Source organism: Sus scrofa, chromosome 9 (genome assembly GCF_000003025.6).
Source record: "Sus scrofa isolate TJ Tabasco breed Duroc chromosome 9, Sscrofa11.1, whole genome shotgun sequence".
NCBI classification, from domain to species: domain Eukaryota; kingdom Metazoa; phylum Chordata; class Mammalia; order Artiodactyla; family Suidae; genus Sus; species Sus scrofa.
In genome coordinates this window covers 117606947-117632941 of record NC_010451.4, presented here as the reverse complement: position 1 = coordinate 117632941, position 25995 = coordinate 117606947, and the positions used below count along the sequence as shown (strand labels likewise).

The following is a 25995-nucleotide window of genomic DNA, read 5'->3' as shown; positions in this document are numbered from 1 at the left end:
GAGACCAGAGATCAAACCCCCATCCTTGCGGATACTCGTCGGGTTTGTTACTGCTGAGCCACAGTGGGAACTCCTGAGTCAGGTGCTTTTGTACTGGTTTTACAAAGGAGAAAACTGAGGCTCGGTGAGAGTCAGCAATTCACTCAAAGTCACCCAGCTAAACAAATGGCCCAGTTGAGATTCCAGCCCAGATCTGTTTGAGCCCGAAACCCACCTTCCTTTTATCATGCCACTTTGCTTTCCTTCATTCAATTAATTTAACAATTATTTATGAAGAATCAGGACCTATCATATACTAGCCCTGTTCTAGGCTGGCAACTGTTGTGAGCTGAAGTTTTTGTGGTAATCTGCCAAGCGGTGCTAGGACAGGGAGCATTTTCTTTTTCCATTCAATGATTTGTTTATGGGTACGTTTTCTTGAAGGAAAAAATCATGTCGATGTAATGCAGGCTTTGTAGAGAAATAAGTCTTTGGTATTTGGTTGTAAAATAAATGTCAGAATAAAATGTTTGAGAAAATAAAGAGCTGTATATGAAATTCCTTCCTATAGAGCAATAGAATACTGATGGACCGTTGCTGGTGTTTCATTATTTATGGCAAATGTGGTACCCAAGGAAGATGCTTACGTTTCCTTGCCAGGACTCACCACACCACAGCTTCATGTTATTTCAGCCACAAGCTTTACCCATCCTTTAAAGACCATCCCAATCAGTCGAGTGACAGAACCAGCAACCAGTCGGACCCCTGAACAGCCTAGCCTGTTTAGCCATTGTGGCAAAACTATTCTTTATGTGCCTTGATATAGACAATGTTAAGAAACACTATTCTAGATTGCTTCGTTAATGACAGAAAGAGAAAGGGGAAGGAAGGGAAGGAAAAGTCAGGGAGGCAGGCAGGAAGGAAGGAGGGAAGGAAGGAAAGAAGAGAATTAGGCAGGGGATATAGGCAACCCAGGTGGGAATAGGTTTTCCGCAGCGAGACACTGAAGCACCGCCATTTACCAGGTCAGTGGGGAAGATGTTTCTGTCTAGGTAAGAAGTTATAATCCAGGACATTTAAGGTCTCCCCTGTCCTTTGAGCCAGACTGACCTGGTGGGAAGGGCATGGGCTTTGGAATTAGTAACATATAAGTTTGAACCCCAGCTCTGGGACGTGATCTATAGGAAGTTGTTCAAGTTCTTTAACTTCTCTCTGCCTCCGCTTTCTCAATCATAAAATGGGAATAGTAACACTTTTGGTTTTAGGCTGTTCTAAGAATTAATGCAATCGTATTTTTGCCATATTCTTGGCCCATGGTAGACGCTCAAGATTTTCCCAAAGATTTTTTTAAACATTTGGTTTCATAACTACTTGGGGGGCCACTTTTATAGCAAATGACAAATTCACACAGCTTAATGCCTAAGTTTGAGTTGTTGAATTCAAATCCTGTGCTATATTTACTTATTATATGACCTCAGACAAATGACTTACCTCTCCTTCAGCTCCCTGGGCCTCTGTGGTTTTTTAATCTATAAAATGTGGATAACTGCAACTACCTTCCCACTTTTTTGTTTGGAGGATTAAAGAGTTAAAGTCCACAGGACAGGCCTCCACATCATAAATACTCACGTTTCTGTTTGCTCTTATTATTACCCAGTAGGAGGCAGCCGAAGGTATCCAGGGAACTGGTGACATGTGCAGATGTGCCTAAGTCCGGGTTGTGACTGCAATTGTGGAGAAAATACCAAAGCATCTGCGGCCAGAGCTGCGTGCTAACAGTTGGGTTGGAGATGCAAGAAAGTGCATTGCCAGTTAACATATATTCCATTGTATGACTTAGCACAGCCTCAAAGCTTAAAATAAAATTAAGCCGGTCTTTTTAAAAAATGAGGCTGTAGCTAGGAAGAACTTCTCTTTACTTTTATTATCCTCATTGTTATTAAAAGTGAAAATGTTGACACAAACCCCACTGGCCTGTGAACCAGAAGGTCCTGGGCCCCTACGCCCCGAGTCATTACAGGGGTTTGGGCATAAGACAGCAAGTATTTGTGATTGTGACTGTTCCTTTTCTAGAATCCGCTGTGTGGCAGACACTTTCCATACACTATGCATTCAGACCTCGCAAGCCACCTGTATTCGCTTCCCAGGGCTCCTGGAACAAAGTACCCAAAACTGGATGGCTTTAAACAACAAGAATTCATTGTCTCACAGTTCTGGAAGCCAGAAGTTCATAATCAGGATGTCAGCAGGCCCACGCTCTCTCTGACATCTCTAGGGGAGAAGGCTTCCTTGCCTCTTTTAGCTTCTCGTATTTGTCAGCAATTCTTGGCATCCCTTGGCTTGTAGATGCCATGCATGGCAGTCACACGGACGCCTCCCCTCCCCGTGTCTTTTCATATCATTTTCCCTCCACGCGTTGTCTGCCTTTATGTGCCAGTTTCCTCCTTTTCTAAGGACACCTGTCATTGTGGGTTAGAGCCCACTCTAATGACCTTGTCTTAGTTTAATTACCTCTATAAAGACCTTATTTCCAAATAAAGTCACAGCCTAAGGTACTAGAGCTTAGGGCTTCAACATGTCTTTTTGGAGAGAGACCCAATTTAACTCATCCTACCACCCTTTAAAGGTCAAAATTGTCATCTTATTTTACAGACGAGGTACTTGAGCCTCAGGGGGACAAGGAGTATGTCCAGGTCATATAGCTGGCATTTGGAGAAACCCCATGTCTTTCAGACTCAGACAAGTCCCCCTGCTCCCTGGCCTCTGGGTGCTGGCTCGCTGGGTGGGCCGTGGTTTTACAGGGTACACAGGCGTTTCTTACCAGTTGACCCCACACTTCACTCCAGCACATGTTTGTCTGAATTTGATTAATCAGCTCTGTGATCTTTGCCCGAACTCTCTCAACTGCAGATGTCTCTTTCTCTTTCTGGATCCTGAGCAGCGGCTGATCCTCCCTCTGGCAGCCCAGGTATAGCCAGAGAAAGTCTCTGAAATGCCGCAGGAAGGAGTGGAAAGGGGTGATGAAGGCAGGGGCTTATTTCCACCAAGGTCTGCTGGTTCTTCCTGATCATTGAGCATCAGCTCTTATCTCTGCTGTACCTTCTGAGTTGACCATTGTCCCCTCTTGGCTTCCACTGTCCAGTTCATGCAGTCTTCCTGTGTCCTGACCCACGAGGCCCCATCGGTGTGTTATCACTTATGACCTTATTACTCCCCTCAGGTGCTCTAGGCTCCCAGGCGTGGGCAGGGGTGGGACTTTTGCATGGTCCTGGCATCGGGGGAGGCATTTCCAGTCTGGCTCTCTCCCCTGTTTGGCATCACGTTCCTCTTGGGGCATGCTTGTTATGGCTCTCAACTGGCTCCCCAGGCTCCCCCGGCCAGTTGGGCCCCTACCTCCAGTTCCCTTGGTCACTGTGACTTTCTCAGGCTCCACCGCCAGCTCTGCCCTCGCCTGGGCTCTTGTGCTCCTGGTAGCTGTGGCAGCTCCTGGCTCTCAAGTTGTTGCCACCTTCCGTGATCCACACAGTCACGTGGGATCTCCTCCTTACCCTTTGGGGGCCAGCCGAGTCTCTGTGAGGGGAAGGAGGAGGGGGATCTCTTTCATCAGCACCTCCCACTGCCCATCCTGGCATCTCCTCCATCTACACAATTCACCCTCATGATGGTGTGAGCCTCTGTGTCCAGCGGTCCAGGCAGGAAGCATGGTAAAGGCCTTTCTGCCCACTCTGTGGGCTTCTCCAACACCCCCTCTCCTAGAGTTTCAACCTCAAGCGAAAGCTTGGAACATAACCCACACTCACATAGGAATGTATACGTTTCTCCCTTTCTTCTGCCATGACCCTTCTCCCCCTGTCCCCAAGCCTCAAAAAAGTTCTCATCTCCCCTCTGAGAGATGGGAAAATGACCTTGACTACCCTGGGAATTCCCCCCTACTCTGGACCATGGAGAAATTCTTTTAATAGTCAAAGCTGGGTTTTTTGATATTAAAACAACAATGCAACCATGACTGCAATGAGCCCCAACTCCTATAATAGCAAGCCTTGGGTCTCAAGAACGCAAGGCCAACAACCCAAGTCTTGGTTTTCAGATGGTTCTTGGGTGTCTTGGGATAATTAGCTTCACTATGATCATCTAGTTTTAAAGGTGAAAGAGTTGTAAGATAAAGAGGAATTACCTATAAAGGAGAATCCATGAAGTAATGTTTTAGAATACCCGCCTACTTTTATTTTAGCTTTGAGATTTTGCAGCCAAGAAGAGGATACTTTGCTGGCACCACCCAGAATGCATGAGTTTGGTTGGCTAATGCATCCTTTTAATATGTCCTAGATTCTAGCCTGTAGGAGTTGATTGGTTTTGCTCTAGTCCAGGGCCAGAGATAATATCTCTAATTTGGACACCCCACATCCCAAATATGTGCTGTCAGTTCCCAAAAGGTGTGGACAGATGGACTAATACAAGATTGTACATGGCTAGAACTTGATGGAATACATGAGTTGTCACTGAGTTACCAGCGTCATTTTCCTTTATTAGCAGGGGACATGCCCTTGGATGCCTGCCGCCTACACTATAAACCTGATCATCTTGTCCAATCTCTGTCATTTTACAAGTGACAGAGAACCTTGTAGAAATGGAATCCTAGGAAGTAAGAAAAATTGTCCCAAATATTCCAAAGCTGAAACCAAGGCAAGGAGCCCTGTGTGCAGATACGCTCTGTGGAGACTGGAACTGCATTTTTTTTCTCCACCACTTCATGCTGCCTCGACTATAAATATCCAGTTTGGAGGTGGAGATGGACAAGTGCAAATGCTTGACCCCAAGAAGCCCCCATCCATCTGCTAGTGGCCACCGAAGACAGAGTTTCTGATGAGCTGGAACCTTGGTTTCTTTGCCAGGAGACTGAAGCTGACTTGCCAAGGAAGGATCAATTCTCTTCTCAGACAAACCCCTCTCTGGGGGCATGGAGTTTACAGTGGAGGCTGCTCTTGATGCATCCACTGCAGCTCCTGATCTGGGGGAGGAGGCTCCGGACAGACCCAGACAGATGGTGAGCATGAGGCGTCCCTGTCTCTAGTCGCTACCACCGCAGTAGCGGCAGGCTCTGCAAAGCCTGGCTCGACCACAACACCATGCAGACATTTCTGTGATTTTTGAAAAGCAGCTGTCAGCTCAAGCTTGCTCCACTGAGCCTTCAGTCCTGATGGCTAGACTGCCAGGGTTCCGACACGGAAACCTGGAAGAAAAAGGGACTTACTGTCAATCACTACTGTGCATCTTTTTGCTCAGTTTTTGTTTTCAAAGCAGAGACCTCCCGAGGACTTGGAAACACTGTTCTTTCTGTAAGAACATAGGAGAAGCTCCCCACATCATCATGGAAAGAGGGTAGTGAGGATTTAAAAGCAACTGGGGCAAAGAGATCCACATGCCATAAAATGGTGGGGAGCCTGCCAGGACAGTGCAAGCTCTCCTTGTTTTGACCTCCAAATGCAACACACACACACACATACACACACACACACCCACACACACACACACCCACACCACTCCCCTCCACCCCTATGCAAATAAGATCGGATGAAAATAAACCTCCTAGACAATCTTGAAGATAAAAAAGAAAATAAGTCACAAAAGGGCTTCTTGAAGGGGGGTAAAAAGAGCCCCACAGCTTTCCTTTGCTGAAAGTTGAAGAAGGAGGGAGGGTTTATTCCATGTGCACTGGGTGATTATAATGTAATAAGACTGCTATTCTTGTGTGGCTCGTTAGCTAGCCTTAAAGATAATTCTAAGAGAAGTTCAAAGGATATTTCGAGCTGTGGGAGAATCAGTGAAGGCATTACTTTGAATGACAGTCCTCCCTTGGAGCTCAGTAAAAAGTTAATCACATTTCATATGCAAATAGATACCTCCCAGGTATCTCGTTGGGCTTCATTCACTTATTCAAATGATATTTCTGAGCTGTTACCCCTTATGCAGCTGTGCCAGGTGCTGTGGGGCAAATGGAAAAGGTAGACCTGGATCTCCTGCCTCTACTCTCAATGGAAAGAAGTTGGGTTGTGCAGAACAAAACACTTAACTGACAAGCAAGACAGAATTGTCAAAATAATTGGCCACACCTCCTATGAGCTTGTCAAGCTGTCATGTATCAGCTGCTAGAGGCAGCTCCCCATCCATTCTCCCTGAAGCTGCATCTTTGAATCAGTGGCTAGATGCCAGGTGGGTGGGGGTTTGGAGGTCAGCTCTCGGGTGAAGACCTTGACGGTGGGGTCTTGGTCTCTAGTTTTCCTTTCTTTTCCTTAGGTGATTGTCAGTATCTTTTAAGGGATTTCTGATATGTCTGAGTTGCTATGGGGACCAATATCTTTCTAAAAAACAGAAGCTGCCCCATGGGAAGGGGAGGAAAGGAATGGGAGCATAAAAGGCAGAACCTGCAGCGGGATAAAGATACAAAGGGGGCCATCCAAGGAGAAAGGGCTGTTGGCAAGAAGGCAGCACCAGTGGGGTATGCCCTAACCCTCGCCGCTCTATTTTTAAGTGGACCCCTGCAGTGGCCTCTCTGTCATTTTACTCATCACCACCCACAACTCTGACTATGTTTCTACTCAAAACCCTCTCTGGGGTATCACTGATGCTGAGTGAAGTCTAAATGCTTGACCCTGACAGCTCATCAGTACAAGCTACATTCCCACTCCTTCCCAGAATCCTTTGCTTCTGCCACACTGGGCTAATGGCCATTGCCCAAACCTACCCTGTGTTCGCTGGCTCAGGCTTTTCCCTCTGCCTAGAATGTCTTCTCACCTTCTTGCCCTGTTGAATCTGCTCATCTTTCAAGCTGGAAGCTCATCAGTCCACATAGGCTTTCCTGCCTGCCTTTAAATCCTCACCATGCTTGCAGCCTGAAGCACACCCATGGTCCTTATCTGATGCCTTGTGTTCTATAATGATGGATACATGCTTAACACATCTTAAATGCATGAAGGAAGGGAGGGAGGGAAGGAGGAAAGACTCCTTTTATCCTTTAATTTTGAATAAACAGGACTTATGGGGGGAATAATAAAGGGTTCTGAGTCAGTTATTTTTGCTTAGTTGAGAGATAGATCTCTGGGGCATTGGGAGGGGTGTTTCTTCACACTTGGAGGTCCCACAGTGATAAAGGCAAAGAGCACCTGACCTTGGGGTGAGCTGCCCAGACAGACCCCAGCTCTCCTGGGGGTGGGCCCAGCCCTGCCACCTGGCTCAAGCACTGGAACCCTCAGAAGCCCTTCCTCCTGCAGCCAACCACAGGATGACACACTAATTGCCAGGCTGGCTCTCATTTAAATTCCTCTCAATGACAAGTGCAGAAAAGGTGACAAAAATCCCTACAGGATTTTCATTTGTTTTAATTCTTCTTCAGCTCCAGGGAACTCCTCATTAAGCCCTATCACTGAAACCCTTAGGGGCCAGAGCCTAGAGCCCAGAGCCAGAGGCTGCAAACCTAGCAGGGCTTTGGGTAGGGGTGGGGGGCTCTCTTCTCACCCCCATTCTTCTCATTCATCCTTGGCCCCCACAGCGATGTGTTCATCTCTCTTCTCCCTGCTGTTCAGTGGCATCTGTCTAGTAACCTGCCCATATGATTTTCATATTCTATCCATTGGGCTGTTTATATTTTCTGTCTATTCTGTTTTATGGCCTCTTTCCATCCATAGTATCTATCCTGTTGATATTCTGATCTATTTATATTCCCTCGACAAGCCGAAGGCTCCCCCTCCTTTTTAATCTCTTATCAATCCTGTTTACCTTCTCCAATGGCCCTTCATCTTGCTATTCTCTAGTTATCTGTTTAGTTAAATGGCCCTGGCCCCTCCGTCTCTGTCTCAGCTTTCACCTGAACCTACTCCAGGTGCCTCTGGCAGGCTTGCCTGCTCCGCTCCCATCCCCATTTCTGTACTTGACAAGTGAGCCCCATTCAACTGTCCTATGGGGCCAGACTTGCCCAGCCAGGCACCCACTACCCTGTCCCCATGGAGTCCTCACCATCAGAGCTCACATATACTGAGCATCCAGCACATGTCAGCTCTGAGATAGGTCTGCATTCTCTGCTCACTTTTACAACTTTTCAAGGCAATTTCTCCTTATATTAGAGGAGGAAGCCAAGGCTCAGGGAGGTGAAGCAACTTGCTCAAGGTCACACAGTTAATTTGTGGAATATTGACAACCCACTCTTAGTTATCTGCATGAGCAATGGCGTGGATAATCTCCCTCTGCAGAAAAATGTGGACCTCATTTCCAATAGGCTTTGGAATACTGTGTTTGGGGTGGTGGATTTCCCTCCTGGTGCTGCTCTGCTGTGGCTGATAGTCAAAGTATATGCAGGGAAAGCTAATATATGGAACGGTGCTGTGCCACGGACTCTTCACGGAAATGACAGCACTGTGTTCTGGAAGGAGCACAGCCAGTGTGATGGCTGCCAGCCTTGTTCCCAGACCTTCAGTCCCAACCTCTTGTCCCAACCATCTGAGCCATTTCTGCTCCCCACACATCCGTAGTGACCGAGGGTTGTGCGGGGTGGTGTCAGATGCCTAATGGAAGCCAAAGGAAGGTCATATAGCTTCTAGTATAGCCTGGGACAAATGATGGAGAGAATAATTACGTGTCCCCTGAGAGTTAGATGGTTCCCTGAAATAGAACCTCCTTGGGATAAGAGAGACCAGAGGCTCTTCAGGCCACCTGGTCAAGAAAAAAGAAGTGACTTCACTCCCAGGCTTGGTGAAGTCCTAAAATAGGAACCCTAAGTTCAGAGGAAAGCAGCAACCAAGTAGAAACCCCCAGAAAAACTGTAAGGGACCTTATTAAACTCCTTGAAGGCAGCTGCCTCAAATTCTTCCCTGGGTCCCTCTTGCCTCCAGCCAGAGTCAAGTCCAAACTCCCCAGCCTCCCTCTTGTACATTCTCTCCCCTTCCTCTCTATAGAAACTCCCCTCCTGCTCAGATTAGAATAACACAAGTCCCCTCTCATTCCAAGTTTGGGGGGTGGGGATGAATTGAGACTCCTAGGAGGCATGCTTGAGAAAGAATGGATGGTCTTTCCTTGACTGATTACCAAGATCTCTCTCTTTTTTTTTTTTTCTTTTTAGGGCTGCACCAGTGGCATATGGAGACTCCCAGGCTAGGAGTCAAATTGGAGCTGTAGCCACTGTCCTACGCCACAGCCACAGCAATGCCAAATCCAAGCGGCATCTGTGACCTTCACACAGGTCACACTCAGATCCTTAACCCACTGAGCAAGGCCAAGGATCGAACCTGCATCCTCATAGATCCTGGTTGGGTTTGTTAACCGCTGAGCCACGAAGGGAACGCCCCTAATTACCAAGATCTTGTGTGACTAGTCCTTAAGGATTGTGTAGAGCCCCGCGATGGAGAACGTCCACCTGGATTATGGCCTCCAGAGCGGAGAGGTGATGAGCACTAAACAAAGGGAATTAGTGTGAACTGGGAGTACAGAGGAAGGAGAGACGTCTTGGTGTGGAGGCCTGAGAAGGCTTCATGGAAAAGGTGGCATTCAAGCAGAGTCTTGAAAAAATAGGATTTATGCAGACAGTCTAAGCAGAAAGATTGTCAGTGGCAAAGGGCAGGAAAGCTCATGGAGTATTTACAAGCTTGGGGTGATGAGATGGGGGTAGTGACGGAGGTAGAGAAAAATGGTGCTTTTCCATAAGGATGTGACTTCACTGAGTATAAATCCCATGGGGCAGTGGCCGTGTCTTTGTAGCTCTGTGTCCAGCATGGTCATGCCTGCTGCTCAGGAAGTGTTTCTGACTATGGGTGATGTGATGACAACGGTGATGAAGTGTGTCACGGTGATGTCAGCGCTGTTTATGGGACTCCACTCACTGTCCCTGCGAGGCTGAGGATCAGGACTCAGAGCTTGGGAAAGCCCCGTGCATTTCTAACCACACTCCTTCCCCTCCTCCCCAACCCTCTTCTTCTTCAAGCTCTGACTCTGCAACTTTTCCAGGAATAACAGGTAGGATGTTGCCAAGCTGACTGGGATCCCCTGCCCAGAGCGATAGACCCTGTCACAGAAAAGTAATTTCTTTTTAAACTTCTATCCAGTGAAATCTCGCTGCTGCACGCAGCAGGCCAGGCTGTGCCAGCGCTACCATTCTGCCACCGCAGTGCTGGGGAATAAAGGAAAATGCTTAGCATTAAATTTCATGTAAATCAGACTTTATTTGCTCTGGTGACAGGTTATTACCTTCGGCAGGGAATGACGGGAAAAAAAAACGGCTGATGGCTGGAGACATAGGTCCCCAAATGAGGATGTTTCCAATAGCAGCCTGCACAGTGCAGGCGAGGGTCACCCGCCCTGCTCCCTCCTTCCTCCCCGCCCACGGCCACCAGGAGCTTCTCCACCAGCAGCTGCAGTCTCCCAGCTGGTTCAGACTAGCAGCGCTAACTCTCCTGCTAAGCCTTCTCCAGGCTGTTGGGGCATCTTTTTTTTTTTTTTTTTTTTTTTTTTTTCTCTTCTCTTTTAAGGCCTCACCCTTAAAAGAGTATATGGAGATTCCCAGGCTAAGGGTCAAATCAGAGCTGCCAGCCTATGGCACAGCCACAGCAATGCAGGATCCAAGCCTCATCTGTGACCTATACCACAGCTTGCCGGGCAGCACTGGATCCTTAACCCACTGAGCGAGGCCAGAGATCGAACGCGCATTTTCATGGATACTGGTCAGATTCATTTCCACTGCGCCACAATGGGAACACCTGTATGGGGGCATCTTTTATACCAATGGCGCCCAAGCATGGCTTTGTCCGCCGGTACATTGTGGCGAGGGTCCTCTCCCACCCAGAGTGCTCCATGTGCTTCTGCTCACCTCGATGAATTTATTTTTCAAGGCTCAACTCAGGTTCATAACCTTCCCTCACCAGCCACCCTGTGGCATGGGCATGCTCGCTCATGCTTTGAGTTTTGTTCATCCTTTACCTCTGCCCCATAACCTAACCTGTCCTGATTTATATACTCCTCTCAGTGACCAACACATTGATTGAAAATCCACCATGTGCCAACAGTGATAGTTGGCTTCTGCTGTGGAATCTACAACGTGTCAGGTGCTATGGTTGGATACAAACACTCAAGGGTCATGATCTCTATCCTCAGCCTGCTCACCACCTGTCTGGGAGCTAAGTTACACACCTGAAGGAACTAACCAGCACCTTATGTGCAGAGGAGGCTCTGCATCAATGTGTTGGTTGCTCAGAGGCCTATATCAGCCAGGATAGGTTATGCTAAAGCAACAAAGGCCCCCCAGATCTCAGTGACTTGAAACAAGCAAAGTTCATTTCTTGTTTCTGCTGCATGTCCACTGCAGTCAGTGACCCAGACTGATACAGCAGCCACCACTGAACATGGAACGTTAGACATTGTATGGAAGCATCTTATATTGGCAATGAAGGAAAACTCTTTTCTAGAAGTGACTCATTCATCTCCACTCAAAGTCACACGGCCATACCAAACATAAAGGGGCCAGAAAGTGCAGTCCTACTGTGTATTTGTGAGGCAGAGAGCTGGAAACACTTGCTTCTCTCAAGTGCTTGGTTAGATGTCTGTTTTGTCCACCACCAAATCCCTAGTGGCTGGCATATAATAGAGTCTCAGTAAATACTTAGGTTGATGGATAGCACTGGCTCGGACCCTTTGGCTTCGTCCAGAGCTAAGCTCTGTGCTTTATTGCCCTTGAACCCGCCTTCCACCGCCCTAGACCCACAAGCCAGGGGGCAGCTGTGCCTTCACTGCTTTGTAGCCCTCCCTCACAAGGGTCAGTGTTGCACCTGGAAAGGCAGGAAAGGAGGGGCCCCGCTCTCTGTTGAGACTGTTCTTTATTAATTGGTAAGCAGACACTTTTTGAAGAGCATGTGTATCAAGGTTCATGTGTGTGTAACAGGTCACACCGGGAGGAAAGAAGGCAGACAGTAGCTCCATATTTTATCGCTGCATATCTCCCACTGGTAGTTAATCAACTTTGTGTTTGATGCAGTAATTGGTGGCGGGGGTAGGGGAGAAGACCTTAGCAGAGAAGGGTGTGATCTTTTTTTTTTGGTAGCTTTGTCTGCTTCCCTACTGGGACTATCTCTTCCATTTTATCCTCTTTTTCTTCCCCTCTCTTTTCCCTCTTTTTTCTCCTTGACTTTGATTGCCTTCTCCCTTTCTCCACAATCACAATGGGAGATAAGAAAAGAGGATGAGGAGACTATAGGGCTCGAGTCAGGAGTGTAAGAACAGGATTGGGGTCTGACTGCAAATTGACAAGCATCTGAGGCCACGGTCAAAGCTTGAATGTCTTTGTCATGATCACAGTTTTAGATATACTTGACTAGGTTTGGGAGCCCTGCCAGAGGGAGTCTAAAGCAGAAATCATTTGAGGTTCTCTCTCTAATCCTCTCCCCACCAACCTCATCTTCCTCTTCGAGTGCTAAGATGAAACACAGCTGCGACCCGATCCCATGAGTCACATCCAGGGAAAGCCCCTACCTCCTTAGCCACCAATTCCACACCTAGGGGATGGGAAGAAGGCTGAGGTCTTCTACTGATCCTGTGCAAGCTTGTCTGGGCTTTTCCAGCATCTCTGAACAAGAACTGCAGTTCAGAGAAGGCAGAGCCGGTCCAGCAGAACTACTGCCTCCACAACCTCCAATGCTGGACAACTGCCAAGCTCACCATCTGTATCCTCCAGCCAGTGGTATGCATTGCCAGCTCCCGCCCGCATCAACGCCTGCCCCCAGCCCACCACCCCCAGCCTGTGCTGGGAATCCGCCAGCACCCCAGACTGCATCATACAATCAGATAAGCTTTGCCAGGTTTATGGCTGGTAATTTATGGCCTTCTTTAGCAACATCTATCATGTTGTACAGTCGTTAATCCCAGAGTCTTTGCCCACTTTGCAGAAAATAGCTTGCAATTCCTTACAATGTAGCATTTGCTAACTCACCTGTCGGGCTGTCAGGCTGGGTGGGTGTGACAAGCCACTCTCCAGTTAATTCTTTCCATCTTACTTTGCTTAGAGGAGCAGAGCCTTCTCCCTCCAGCAACTAACAGGAGGGATCTTTATGACCCAGCTCTCCCCTGTTACTGCTCCAGTGGCAACTCCAGACCTAACTCGCTTGCTTTCTAGAAGGCAGTGAGGCTGGTGATGACAGAGTGGGCTCACAATTCTAGCAAGGCCAGAACCTTTCACTGCTACAAAAGAGACAGCGGATCCCAGACAACACAAACTCATGTCCTCCTCAATCAGTGTCGTAGAGGGAGGAGATGGAATGTGGCCAGAGGGTGCATGTACACACTTGTACACAAGCACGGGGTGTGTGAAATACCTCCATGGTCAATCCTGGCTTAGGCATGTCAATCAAAGGATCAGTCTGGGCCATTGAAAATTCCCAGCAAAGGCAAATAAAATGATGCATAAATGCATTTGGCTCCAGGATGAACCACTTGGTATCTTAACAGCCAACATTTTTAACTTAAGCTATTTCAGCATTAAAATTAAGTCTCCTGCTCTTAAGGTGGTACCTTGGGAAATTCTAAATCATGGTGAGGAAATACAGGTGTGGTAAAAAGATCTGGACAGTGATCATATGGCATCTATAGATGGATGAGTTTTTAAAAATGACTAAGTTCTGGAGAAAGACGGAGTGAGACATACTAGAAGAGAATATACCAAATAATTAAAAAAAAGTAAAATTCAGATGCTGGGAGAGATATATATGTATATATCCATACATACACACACATATGCATATTCACATATTAGACATACATATATTATGTTTATCATATAAAATTTATACATATTATATTCTCCCCCAATTTTCTGTTTTCTAAATTTCCTGTAATGAGCATGCAGTTTTATACTTGGAATAAACACAAACACCACAAATGTATGACAGTGCTCATTTTGATTGACCAGTTGATTGATATGACTGATATCGAAGGTGTTCACCCATCTCCTGTACACCCCTAGGACCAAGAGAAGATCCAGAGGCATGTTAGCTACCCATTTCTTTTCTTTGGACCCAGTCTCTAAAGTACCCAAACCTCTTCTAGTTTCATATTTGATTTTGTGACAGTAAATATAGGAAGGAAGTCTCCATTACTGAAGAACTTAGATATTTCCTGATCCAAATATGAAATTCTTTATATTCATTCTCAATACTTAGCTCAAGGCACTCAATAAATGTTTGTTGACTGACTGACTAACTGAATGAACAAATGAAGTGATGGTGGCTGCAGGTTCAGGCTGAGGTCCTTTTTACTGTCCTGGTGTGAGACTGTCAGCATCAGTTCTATGGGCAGCAGCAGCCACTGGACTTGCCTTTGTCCACTCATGGTGGGGACATTGTCGTCATGGCACACACGGCTAAAGGTGAGGGCACTTTTTTTTTTTTAGGGCTGCACCTGTGGCATATGGAGATTCCCAAGCTAGGAGTCTAATTGGAGCTGTTGCTGTTGGCCTACACCACAGCCACAGCCACGCCAGATCCAAGCAACATCTGCAACCTACACCACAGCTCATAGCAACACTGGATCCTTAACCCACTGAGCGAGGCCAGGGATCGAATCTGCAACCTCATGGTTCCCAGTCGGATTCATTCCCACTATGCCACGACGGGAACAACAGGGCACTTTCTATATCAGGACTGTAGTCACAGTAAGATTTCCTACCCAGTTCACAGTTCATCTTAGGATGTTTGTTTGCTTTTTTGTTTTCAGTCGGAATTCTTCAGTGGAAGGCAGGGATGTTTCAGCAGTGTTATGAGCGGCTGTGTCTCTTGGATGGCCACTGTTGTGCCAGGGTTGGATGTGATGGTCCATCATTCTGCTTGATGCTTCCTTTGCAATTTGGCCTCTGAAGACATTCAACTAAAGTGATATTGACATTAGACTCCCTGATTTTAGAGGTGGGGAGCAGGATATTTCAGAATGTCTTTGTTAGAGTTCCTGCTGTGGTGCAGTGGATTAAGAATCTGACTGCAGAAGCTCAGGTGGCCGCCAAGTGCAGTGGGTTAAAGGGATCTGACATTGCTACAGCTGCAGCTCAGATCCAATCCCCAGGCCCGGGAACTTCTATATGCTCTCGTCATAAGAAAGAAAGAGAGAAGGAAAGAAGGAAAGGAAGGAAGGAAGGAAGGAAAAGAATGTCTTCATAACTTGGTCCATTTAGTGCTGTCAACTGCAATATAGACTAAAATCATAAAATTCATTCACTTTAGCATGTGTACCCCCCCCACATGCACTCCCTCCCCAAAACAGTACAGTCTCATACAAAGCCCAACCCTCTCCTCTTTCTCCTCCCACCTGACTGCCCTCCATCAGAGGTTAAGGGGTGAGGAGGATGAGGAAAGTTGTGCAAACAACCATGGCCCTCAGTCTGAAATTGAAGGGAGTTTGGAAAGTTCATCCCCGGCCTCTCGAGACTTTCACAAAAATCACAAATCAGCAGTTTGGTCTTCGCCAAAGGGTCAAAAGGGTCAGAGGTAAAAGAAGCTGAGTTTAAGGACCAGTAGAGTGTGTGTGCAGATCTATATGAAACCTAGAAAGGGAATTCCTAAGATTCCTATTTTTAGTCCTTGCAGAAGAGCCTTTTGATCCATCACTGTGTGAGGCAGAGGTGGCTAGGATGCCTAAGATCAGAACTGCCCCCTTGCCACTGCCTAACCATACTGACTCACACTCACTCATTGTCTATGGCTATCTAAAGGGTGTTGCTAGGAGTTCCCTTTGTGGATTAGCAGGTTAAGAACCCAACATAGTGTCTGTGAAGATGTGAGTTTGATCTCTGGCCTCCCTCAGTGGGTTGGGGATCTGGCACTGCCACAAGCTGTGACATAGGTTGCAGATACGGCTGGGATCTGGCTTTGCTGTGGCTGTGGCATAGGCTGTAACTGTAGTTCCCATTTGACTCCTAGCCCAGGATCTTCCATAGGTCTCAGGTGTGGCCTCAAAAAGAAAAAATAATAAAATAAAAAACAATAAAAGGTGTGCTCATGGAGAGCATGTGGATGATGGAGGAAGCTACAATCACGGATCCCAGACATAATAACCCAGTGATCTTGAGAAGACCACTTACCCTTCTGGAGCTTCATTGTCCATTTCCTATAAATCTGCCTGCCTAGAAAGAATCAAATGAGTAGGCATTTATGAAAGTGCTTTGCAAACTGTAAAGTCCTTTACAAATGCAAAACATGATTAGAGTAAGGACATAATAAGTACTTGTTGAATGAGTAAATAAATGGAGCTCTGTCATGGTGTGCTATTAATTTTGATGACATATTGATATCACCGGCAAGTTATTTTATCGATCGATGACAAGTCTGTGAGTACTGGTCAAAACAGAACTGCAAAAACCACAAATTTCATCACTGAGTGATATATGGCTTTATACTGGTTTTCTTTGTTTCATCTGTCTCTGTCTTGTCGGTGCAATTATATTGTAAGCTACTTGAATGCAGGGATCCACTCACACAAAATTTGCCAGGCATCAGTGTGGCACGATGGTGGACCCTAGTGAAAACTGGCTTGGATCTGGCCCTTTCCTAGACAGAACGAGGGATGTTGTGAGCATGTGCATACATGGGACAGCCATCAGCTGGGTGGGCTGGAGGGTGGAGAGAAGCCAGGCTCGTTGGAGGGTGTTCTGGCAGACCTGCCTGCAGACCCCTTCATCTCTCATGTTTAATAGTTTGCCTAGAATTAAATAAGGGGAAAATGAGATATCTGCTGCAAGTCAAATCAAGCTGAAATTTTCTCCTGAGCCTTTTGGGTGATGTTTCACCATCTCCTGAGAAGATGAACTTAAGTGTCTGGCTCTGACTTCTAACCCCCTTCTAAGTGCTGTGCTTTCTCTCCTTCCTGGCCAGCTAAGGGCCCTTCCTTGGTAGTCTCTGGCCAGGAATCAGAGGAAAAATACTGAGATGGAGGAGGGGGAGCTTTTTACTTAAAAAAAAAAAAAAAAGTAAGTGAATAAGTGAACAGCCAGGGCAAGAAAGGGAATCTTTAAAAGGAACTTTTACTTAGTCCCGGCATCAAAATGAAGGCAAGCTCTTTCTTCTACGTGAGGCCCAGCACTGAGGAAAGTGGAATTGCTCTCTCTCCATGTCATTACAGAGAAGCCTTTTTTGCTTCCTTCAAGAGTCTCAGGTCCCCAGGAAGAGCATTGCTGTAGTGAACTCCAGTCCCTGCACACTGTTCTTCTCTGTACTATGCTCCGCTGCAGAAACCGATTGGAAATGCGGTAACTTACAAGGGGCTCCAGCAATTGATCCAGGACCCAGCAGGAGACAGAGGACTGGATATACCAGATAGCTGGCTCCAGACACTCAGATGGTGAAAATTAAAGCCAAAGGGCCAATGGGAAAGCAAGGCGCGTGTTCATGACTAGCAGAGATAAAAGGCGTAATAAACAAGGCTGATGGATGGGGAAAGTCAGAGACCATTTCAAACCTGAGCACCTTCTGTAAGACGAAGGCATCATCTCTGTGGGAAAGGCTGGAACTATTAAAAGGATGAATTGATTGCTGAGCAGTGTCCACCAAGCTCGTTCCGTGGACCCAAAGCTCTTTAAACAATTATATGAAATAGGTAGAAACTAGCTATTAACAAGGAAAAGAAAACCCCGGGGTCAGGCTTGTTTGTATAAAGAGAGAGCAACAGTGATTCATCATCATACTTCAGACGGCTAAATAAATATTTACTAACTGAGGGCAACAGGATGTGTAATGGAACATGTATCATGTCCTTGAGAAGGGGCCTCTCTGATGCTGGCCTTTGATGGGAAATTTCTCTAGGGCCACAGGGCCTTGGCCTTGAAAGAACAGGTCAGGTGAAGGCTCTTCGATCACCTTTGAGAGTTCACATCAGGAACTTGAAAGTTTGGGGCAGGCTTAGGTGATTGCAAAAATGCTCATGAACTTGTTATCACTCCTGGTTTAGGGGCATAGGGGCGAAATACCCACATTTCATTTAAGTTATTATTACTTTTAGTTAAACCATAAGAAGGTAAGAAGTATGGGACTGAAAGAAACCCAACAAGGCCAGCCATCCCATTCCAATTAGATGAAAGTATCATAGTCTTAGAATGATGAGCTGGGAAAGGCCTTCGAAATCTGCTCATTCCACTGCTGTTTATAGCAGGGGGCAAATGAGGGGCTTGTCCAAGACACACAGGGGTTGGGTCTAGGTCCCGGCTCCCTGCTTCCCACTAGAAGGAAGTGAAGGAACCCCATCTCCCTCACTAGACCACACTTCCCACCCCTTCGATGGAAGAGTCCTTGATAGGATCCAACATCCCACAAAGATGTTTTCACATGGCTATTTTAGACCTAAGGATGCCTTGACCATTGTTTCTCCTTGCCATGGCTCTGAGGGGCTTTCTCAGTAGCACCGGACCTGATAGCTCTGAGGGATGGCACTGTCTTTCTGTAAGGGAACCACTGGGAGAGCTCCTGGGTGGGGCTATAGCCCATTGCAGCCTCCTTGTTGCAACGTCTCACCCGTGACGGGACCTTGGCTGTCCTCCCACAAACACATCACCCAGAAAAGCCATCATCACTCAGTTACTTACTTGGTGGATCATCCAATGGAAATGTCTCACCTGAGGACCTGCTTCCCATCTCAGGACACACAGTCCAGGCTCATCTCTCCTCTTAAAGAATTTAAGCTTAAATCTTGTTCTAAACATAATTAAACGTAATTAGGCACACACAATCCCTGGGAGATTAGAGGTTTAACATTTTTCATGCTGTAGCCTAAACAGGAAGAGTAGTAGGATATATGTAGCTATCTTAAAGAACTTGTACCATCTTAAAAGAATGCAGCGTTGGCTGAGAGAAACAGGACAGAAGATAAAAACTTGTGTAATGATTGTGTGGGAAAGAAAATAAGACCATTGGTGCTGAGGGCAGACAAGATGTACCACTTTTCAAACAGGGGCAGTGGCGGCAAACATGATTTCATGCGATGATGCAAGATGTCTCCTTCTGTATTTTTATTCCCTAAAGAATACTTTGAAAAATAACTGTTTTAGAGACCACACATATCAGAGTTGTTTTCTTCTTGTGGATAAAGGAAAAAAAAATTAGATTTATGATATTCAAGTGGGAGAAGGATCGTGGAGGAATGGCATGACAGTAGGTGCCATGTTGGTTGAATCTGGGGAATTGGACCATGAATATGCTTCATTCAAATGCTGTCTGGCCTTGCATCAGGCCATTTACGTGGAGCCTTAATGTCACTCAGAGATCCCACAGGGACAGGAAGGACAGGAGGAGTCACTTTTCTGAAGAGAGGTTGAGAGTAGGGGCCAGGAGAGGAAGAGCCCCTTCTAGCTGAACTGTCTCTCTTATTGGAAATCCCGAGAAATACGCAAAGTGGAGCATGGGGTTTGGGGCCTTATGGTGCTGAGACCTGAAGGCAGAGTTCCTCACTTGGGATTTAGGTGGCACCCATCACAGAGGCCCTACTGTGTGCCAGACATGCTTCCTCTCACCCAAGTCGCCCAGTGGTGGTGTTAGTGCTGCCTGCCTTCACCACCCACTCCAGTCTATCTGTTGTTAACAATACCAAAATTAATTCATTTGGATTTTATCTCCGTTTTATTTCCTCTCCTCACCCCCATGTTGGGGCAGCTAATAAACTATATCATAGGGTAAATAAAAGGCTGGCACCTGAAGGGGAAGGATGGAAAATGCAAGTTTGGAGCTAATGAATTAATTGGATTTTGATGTACTCGGAGTCCATAATGAACTCTCAATTATTCAGGGAGATGTTCCCAACCTAATGTAGTCTTCTTTATTTCCCTCCTGCTCTGCTCGAGGCTGAGAAATGTTGAACTTTGTATAAAACAACAAGGATTCTTGTGGAAACAAAACAACCAACCCCGGTCTCATTTTATTTTATTTTACATTCAAAGTCTAGTCAAGATTCTACTTATCATCTATCCCCATTAAAACATAAGGTTTTTGAGGGCCAGGGTCAAGTTTACCTTCACATGCTTCCTGCGCCGCCAACCCTGCTCAACAATGTCTCATGCATTTTTCATGTCAATAAATAGAACACATTTTTAGTTGTTTCATAGTATTCCATTTTATGATCCACTCTATTCCATCGGACTCTAGACACTTACATTGCTTTTATTTTTCAGTATTTCTACCAGTGCTTTATAAATAAACCTTGTGTGCTTCCTTAATTGCTGTATGAAGATAAAGTCCTAGAAGAAAATGCTGGGTCCAATAGAATGTGTGTTTTGACACATGCTGCCAAATTGTGTGCCAGAAACATGCCAACAGTGTGTGAGAGTTTTTACTCCCTTAAACCCCCACTCAATGGCTCCTGGAAGAAACGTTTCAGTGTCAGATGTCAATGAGAAATAACTTCCTTACATGGGGTTTTCCCAGTGGGCAGCATTATCATTCAATGCCTTTACCCTCAGTGACAGGTGTCCAAGTTCAAGCCCTTTCAAATCCAATACTGTATATTTATAAAGGTCAAGCTATTGTTTTCATCCTCCACTGGTTTGTCTGACCTTGTCTGCAGACTCACCATTGGCACCTCTGGTGGGGTGAGGGATAAAAGGAGTTGGGGGGGTGGGTAAGACTAAAAAGTCAAGAGTTCCAAAAAGAAGCCATAGGTCCAGGCTTGTTCTTAGAAAGGTTGTGCCCTCAGAAACCAACTGGCCAGGTCCTCAGTCTCATCCCATTTCTTCCTCTTTGTAAAAGGGAAAAGACATAAAAACGTGTGTGATTCTTTTAAGATCCAGAATTCTTTATGGGCTGAACCTCCCAAACCATGGCTATCAAAATAGAAAAGTGGTCTCAGCTTTCAGCCTTGCTTTTACATCATAATTCTGGATTTATGGCAGTCCTTGGGGCATTCCTGCTTTCCGGCTGGTCATTATGAGATTGCAATAAAGAGAAGTACAGATTTTGAAACACAGTTAGTGATGAGAGAAGGGGCAAGGGTGCAGGTGTAGAGCCGAAGGGGCAACGTGTGACATAAAGAAGACAAGAGAGGAAGCAGAGCAGGAAGGGGGCAGAAGGGAGAGACAGGGAGAGCTGGGGGCTTCGGCAAAGCCACTTGGAGTTGATTCAGAGCAGCAGGAATGTGGGAAGGCTTAGAGCACAGGAAGTTTGGGAGTGGCTCCCATCTCCATTCCACCTTTGTTCTCAAAAAGCCACCCCAAATAAACATCCACTCCCAGTTTGTCCCCTAAGTATGGCTTTGTCTCCTTCAAGCCATACTGCATCCTTTAAGCCCCTCCTAAATGGAAATTCTGGAGCTGTCACCAGGAGGATCTAGAATCACCATCAAAATATGGAACCACCACAAAATTCCTTTTAAATATTCTGGGCCTCCAGGTACCGTTTAATATATTAATTATGTTAATTAATTACTGATTAAGTGAATTAATAAAGAACCACTACTCTCGAGATTTTTGAGATTTTCTAAAGCTCTTAACAAGATGTGTCTTTAGTCCTATAAAGCACAGAAGGGCCCAAGAAAGACTAACAGCTGAACGCTAATGGGGGCAACTCCGGTGGTGCCTGGATCTGAGCCCAGGGGCCCATCTCCCAGCTGCCTGCCCCTGCCTGCAGTGGGAAGGTGAACCATGAACAGGGAGAGAAGGCAGGAGAGAACAAAGCTCCTCTGATGAGGAAGACACAGGTACATTTCAAGTGCCTTGAGGAAGTCAGGGCCTTGGAGAGCCGACCGAGTCAGATTCCTGCCATTTGGCTTATTATTTGCAGGCCCTTTTGAAGTTATTTTTAATAGTAATTACTGTGCTTTTGATAATTTTTGTCTCAATTAACAACTGATTCTCTAGTTGGAAAGGCTTCCTGTGACTCTGGTCTAAAGAAAGAGGAGTCGGCATTCACCTGCCTCTTAAAATGACAGAGGAAAGCCGACAAGTCCAGTTCTGTCAGAGGGTTTTGTGACCCCTGGATGAGGGTGACATGAGCTTTAGGGGAAGCCCTTTGTTGCAACAAAGGGATGTAAGAGAAAATGCTCTATGGCCCGGCCAAAATGTCAGAAATTGATTAGAAAGTAAGCAACCCTTTCCTGTTGAGTAGGTATGTGCGTGCTCTTGTGAGCAATGCCAACGACTCAGCTCCTTTTTCTCATGCATTCAGGCAGCAAAGCCTCTTCCCAGCAGAAGCCTCCATGTTGTTTCCTGCCAAAACTGAGCAATGAATTTGGAAGTCGGGCCAAAAGAGCTTAGTATATATGTCCACATAGTATAGAGATTTGTAAAGCTGCCCTCATTTCACTGATGGATACTCTCTTCATTGGGGACTGGGGGCTCCCAAAGTGGGCTCTGAGGAGCCTGGCAAAGGGAGCAATTGTGACATGTAGCCCTTTTTGTCTTCAAGGCGAATAACTAATGTGTCTTTAACAGCTTTTGCTAGGCTATAGAGGCTCCTTAAATAGACATTAGGTGAGGACTGAAATGCTTGCTTTGGGGTCTTCTAGCTGGTTAAATGTTGGTGGTCCTTGGCCAGAAAACAGTGCAAGTGATTTTTTGTGTCCCAAGAAATTTTTGGACCAACTTGAAAACATGGTTAATCCCAGCTTATGTTTATCCATGCCTTTTAACTGGTTTTCTCCATTCTGTCTTTCTTTTCCTGGTGGGATCAGTCGAGGAGAGCAAGTCCATGTCCTTTTGTGAGCTCTAAGAAAACATACTTAAAAGAAAGGAAAGAAGGAGCAATGTTGGGCACATGTGAAGGTCATTGCCAATGCCATGGGCTCCTGGCCAGGAAAATTCACAGACACCTAGGAGAGCCCTCTGTGCTCCACAGTGCCCTGTTTGGCTGATGCTCTATGGGGCAATGGGATGGAACATGCTCCCAGATTTGGCCTGTCCATTTGGTAAAACAACTGATTCTATCGATCTCTTCACGGAACTTGGCCAAACATTTGATCGAATTAACCAACCTGAGTGGCTGTTTTTTCTAGTAGATACAACCAACACCTCAGGTTATCATTAGACATTTTACTTCTGGTGTTTAGGGCCTGGCAGAGAAAAAGCAATATTGACTTTTCACAACAATAGCTAAAAATTGGCAGATTCACATCGCCAGCCAAATTCCTCTGTCCCTGGTCAGCCAGTGTGCACCAGCAGGCATATTTCCCAGCCGCAGCTTCTGCTGAGTCCAAGCGGCCTTCCTTTAGCTATACTATTGCATAGCATCCTATCTCTTCTTCTCTGCAGGGTCCACCAGGGATGTGTATTTCTGCAAGAATCCTTGGGTGTGCTGTGTATTCTCCTCTGCTTAGTCATTCAGCCATAACCTTTCCATTTAGAATCCTGCCCTGCTGATGCTTCAACTCCCTAGTTCAATATTTTACATTTATCTCTATTGAATTCCAGTTGCCTTCTGTAACAAGAGGCACTTAAATTATCCAAGCCTCGCTCCACAGGCTCAGGCTCCAAGTCCAGGACAAATCTGTTTAGCACTTAGGGATCAGTGGCTGTATGAGGGGCTTGGGCATATAAATGTGTCTGAATAGGGCATTTTTTAACAATGGTGAAGGTGGCGGACTTGGGTGGGAGGATGGAAGCCCCTGAAGGTATAAAATCTCAATCAGGCTTCCTCAGGACTGGGGGAAAATGGACTGGAAACATTATCTGGAGAGTGAGAAAATAAAAATAACAATATGGCCTTGTAGTAAAGGAACAGCTATCAAACTGCAAGCACCTCCTGGATATGGGCACCATTATGCACATACAAAATATAATGTAGCCTTTTCTTTATCCAGGAGATTTATCATGTATCATGTCATTAGCTCTCTTGTTGCCCTCCCACTGTCAGGAAGATGATGGCAGGAAATTGTATGGTTTTTCTCATATTTCAGGGTCGGAAGAGTGGTTCAGGAAGGAAAAAGAGCTTATGGTATGCTGGGAGTAGCCCGCAGCTCAGCTAGCTGGTCTATTCTCATTTTCTTGCCAATGGATCATGGCTACTGAAAAATAGAGAAAACAGATACTTAGGATGAGAGTCTCTGGAATGAGGGCCTCTAAATGGTGCTGTTCTACATACCAGGCCATAAAGAAAACCCTCAGCTTTAACATGGGTGGGAATGAAAAACAGACAGTTCCAACCTTTTTCTCTCTCTAAATGCATCCCTCTCCTTTCCATTTTGGAATCCAGATTTTTGTCGACGTTCTAAATTGACAAGATGCAGCAGTTCAATGAATGCAGCAGTTCAATGAATGCAGCAGTTTGATGGTTTCTGTGGTTTCCCCCTCTGGGATCCAGTGAACACCTTTAGTCCTAGAAAACCCTAAAAAATGGTAAGGCCAGAAGATCTCAAGGAGGCTAGAAAGTCCCTTGCATCCATGAGTCTGTGGTTTCCTCCTGATTGTGTGACATCTTTCTTCTCCATGAGGGTGGAGGGAGAAGAAGAAGAAGCCAACTGGGGCTGGTATGGAAGGAGATTTATATAAGGTGATGATTTTGCTGCTTCCTGTTTGTCTATAGGCCCCCTTCTTCCTCTCTAGAAGTGAACAAGCAATAATATTGTTTCTGAGGCAAGAGGGAAAGAATGAGGTGGTACCTGGAAGTGAGAGTGAGGTTGCCCAGAAAGCTCTTTGATTGACATCTATTAAAAGGTCATGTACAAAAAAAGAAAGAAGAAGCATGGAACCAGGACAAAGACAAATCCCAAGCCTGTAAGAATACTGCCAGGAAGGCTAAAGCTCAGAATGAGCAGAGGCTTCAGAAAAATGCCAGGGACAACACAACAGCTTTTAGTAGCTATGCTCAGAATTAAAAAGACAGGCTCATTGCTTGAGGAACTTGGTGCAAGGTTAAAGATGAGAGGAGAAAAGGAGAACCACTCCAGTATTTTGTTTCTTTACCGAAGAGGCAAGATCTTTCAGCAAAAGAGAGTAGAATCAATATTGTAAAAATAATCTTGAAACTCAAGCTGAACAAACAAAAAGTAAGTGATCACCTGGAGGCTTTAAAAGTTTCCAAACCTAACGTATTTCATGCCAGGATTTTGAAGAAACTTTTATAAATGCTCATAAAACCACCATTTAGAAATGATTGAGGGATGAAACCAGAAGACTAGAGATGAGAAAAAGCTGGATTTTCATAAAAGAAAGAGGGTGTTAGATTGTATAGTCTGGTGAATGTGATACTAATTATCATAGAAATTCTAAGATTAACTACTATTCAAATTGTCTATGAAGTCTTAGAGGGGAGGTAAAAATCACTAGAAGTTAGCTTAGGTTCACTGAGAACAATGTATATTAAGTGGAATTCTATTTCCACATGGCAAGATACATAAGTCAGCCAAATACTGTAGATGGCAAGGTTCTGGACAAAGTTTCCTTGGTAATCTTGGGGACCGAATGGGAAACTGAGGACTGCGTTAATACCTTTAGCTTGCATCACAGTGAGTTGGCCAGCCATGTCCAGGCAGTGGATCATATCAGCACTGTGGAAACATCTTCTAGTATATTGAAGGTTTTTCATCTTTGGCTTCAACTTCTCTATTTTACCAAGGACTTAGATAAAGATGCAGAAATCATGCTTATCGAATTTATGGATGAAAGGGCAGAAACAGGACTCAAATTCTCTCTACACACTACAGGGATACTAAAACTAACAAGGAGAAATTCAATAGGGATAGAATTAAAATCCTGTACTTAGATTTAAAAAAAAATCAGCTGTGCAGGTACAAACGGGTGATACTTGATTTAAGAGTAATTCATGTGGAAAAAATATCTAGGGATTACTGTATAGCGAAAATATCAATAGCAGATTATAGTACAGAAAGCTTCTGAGACATTTCCTGCAATTTCAGACCACTGGTAGATTTATTCTGTCCAAGATAAAGGAAGCAAACATCTCATTGTCCTAGAGAAGAGTTCCCTAAGGAACCAAGCTTCTCCAGGGAGTGAATCTCAATGGTGAGGCATCTCAAAACCTTGTTATGAGAGTCACTTGGCAATAGCGGATGGAACTAAAGGGACTCCTAGAT

General features: G+C 45.6%; 1 protein-coding gene and 1 long non-coding RNA gene across 5 annotated transcripts in view; one reads left to right on the top strand and one right to left on the bottom strand.

Annotated features, from left to right (window-relative positions):
* Window positions 1-25995, top strand: part of TNR (tenascin R) — a 424403-nt gene that overhangs the window by 157391 nt on the left and 241017 nt on the right. The window contains exon 1 of one of the 4 annotated variants that reach the window (XM_021063667.1): window positions 15892-24298. The exons of the other annotated variants lie outside the window; for them this stretch is intronic. The gene's annotated coding sequence lies outside the window, so the exon portion shown is untranslated. Of the gene's footprint in view, window positions 1-15891; window positions 24299-25995 lie in introns of those variants that run through there. 4 annotated transcript variants of the gene reach the window in all.
* The window catches only part of LOC102162878, a 381084-nt gene continuing 359739 nt past the window's right edge, over window positions 4651-25995 (bottom strand). Inside the window, exon 7 of the long non-coding RNA XR_002335933.1 lies at window positions 4651-5209. This is a non-coding gene — a long non-coding RNA (uncharacterized LOC102162878). The remainder of the gene's footprint in view (window positions 5210-25995) is intronic.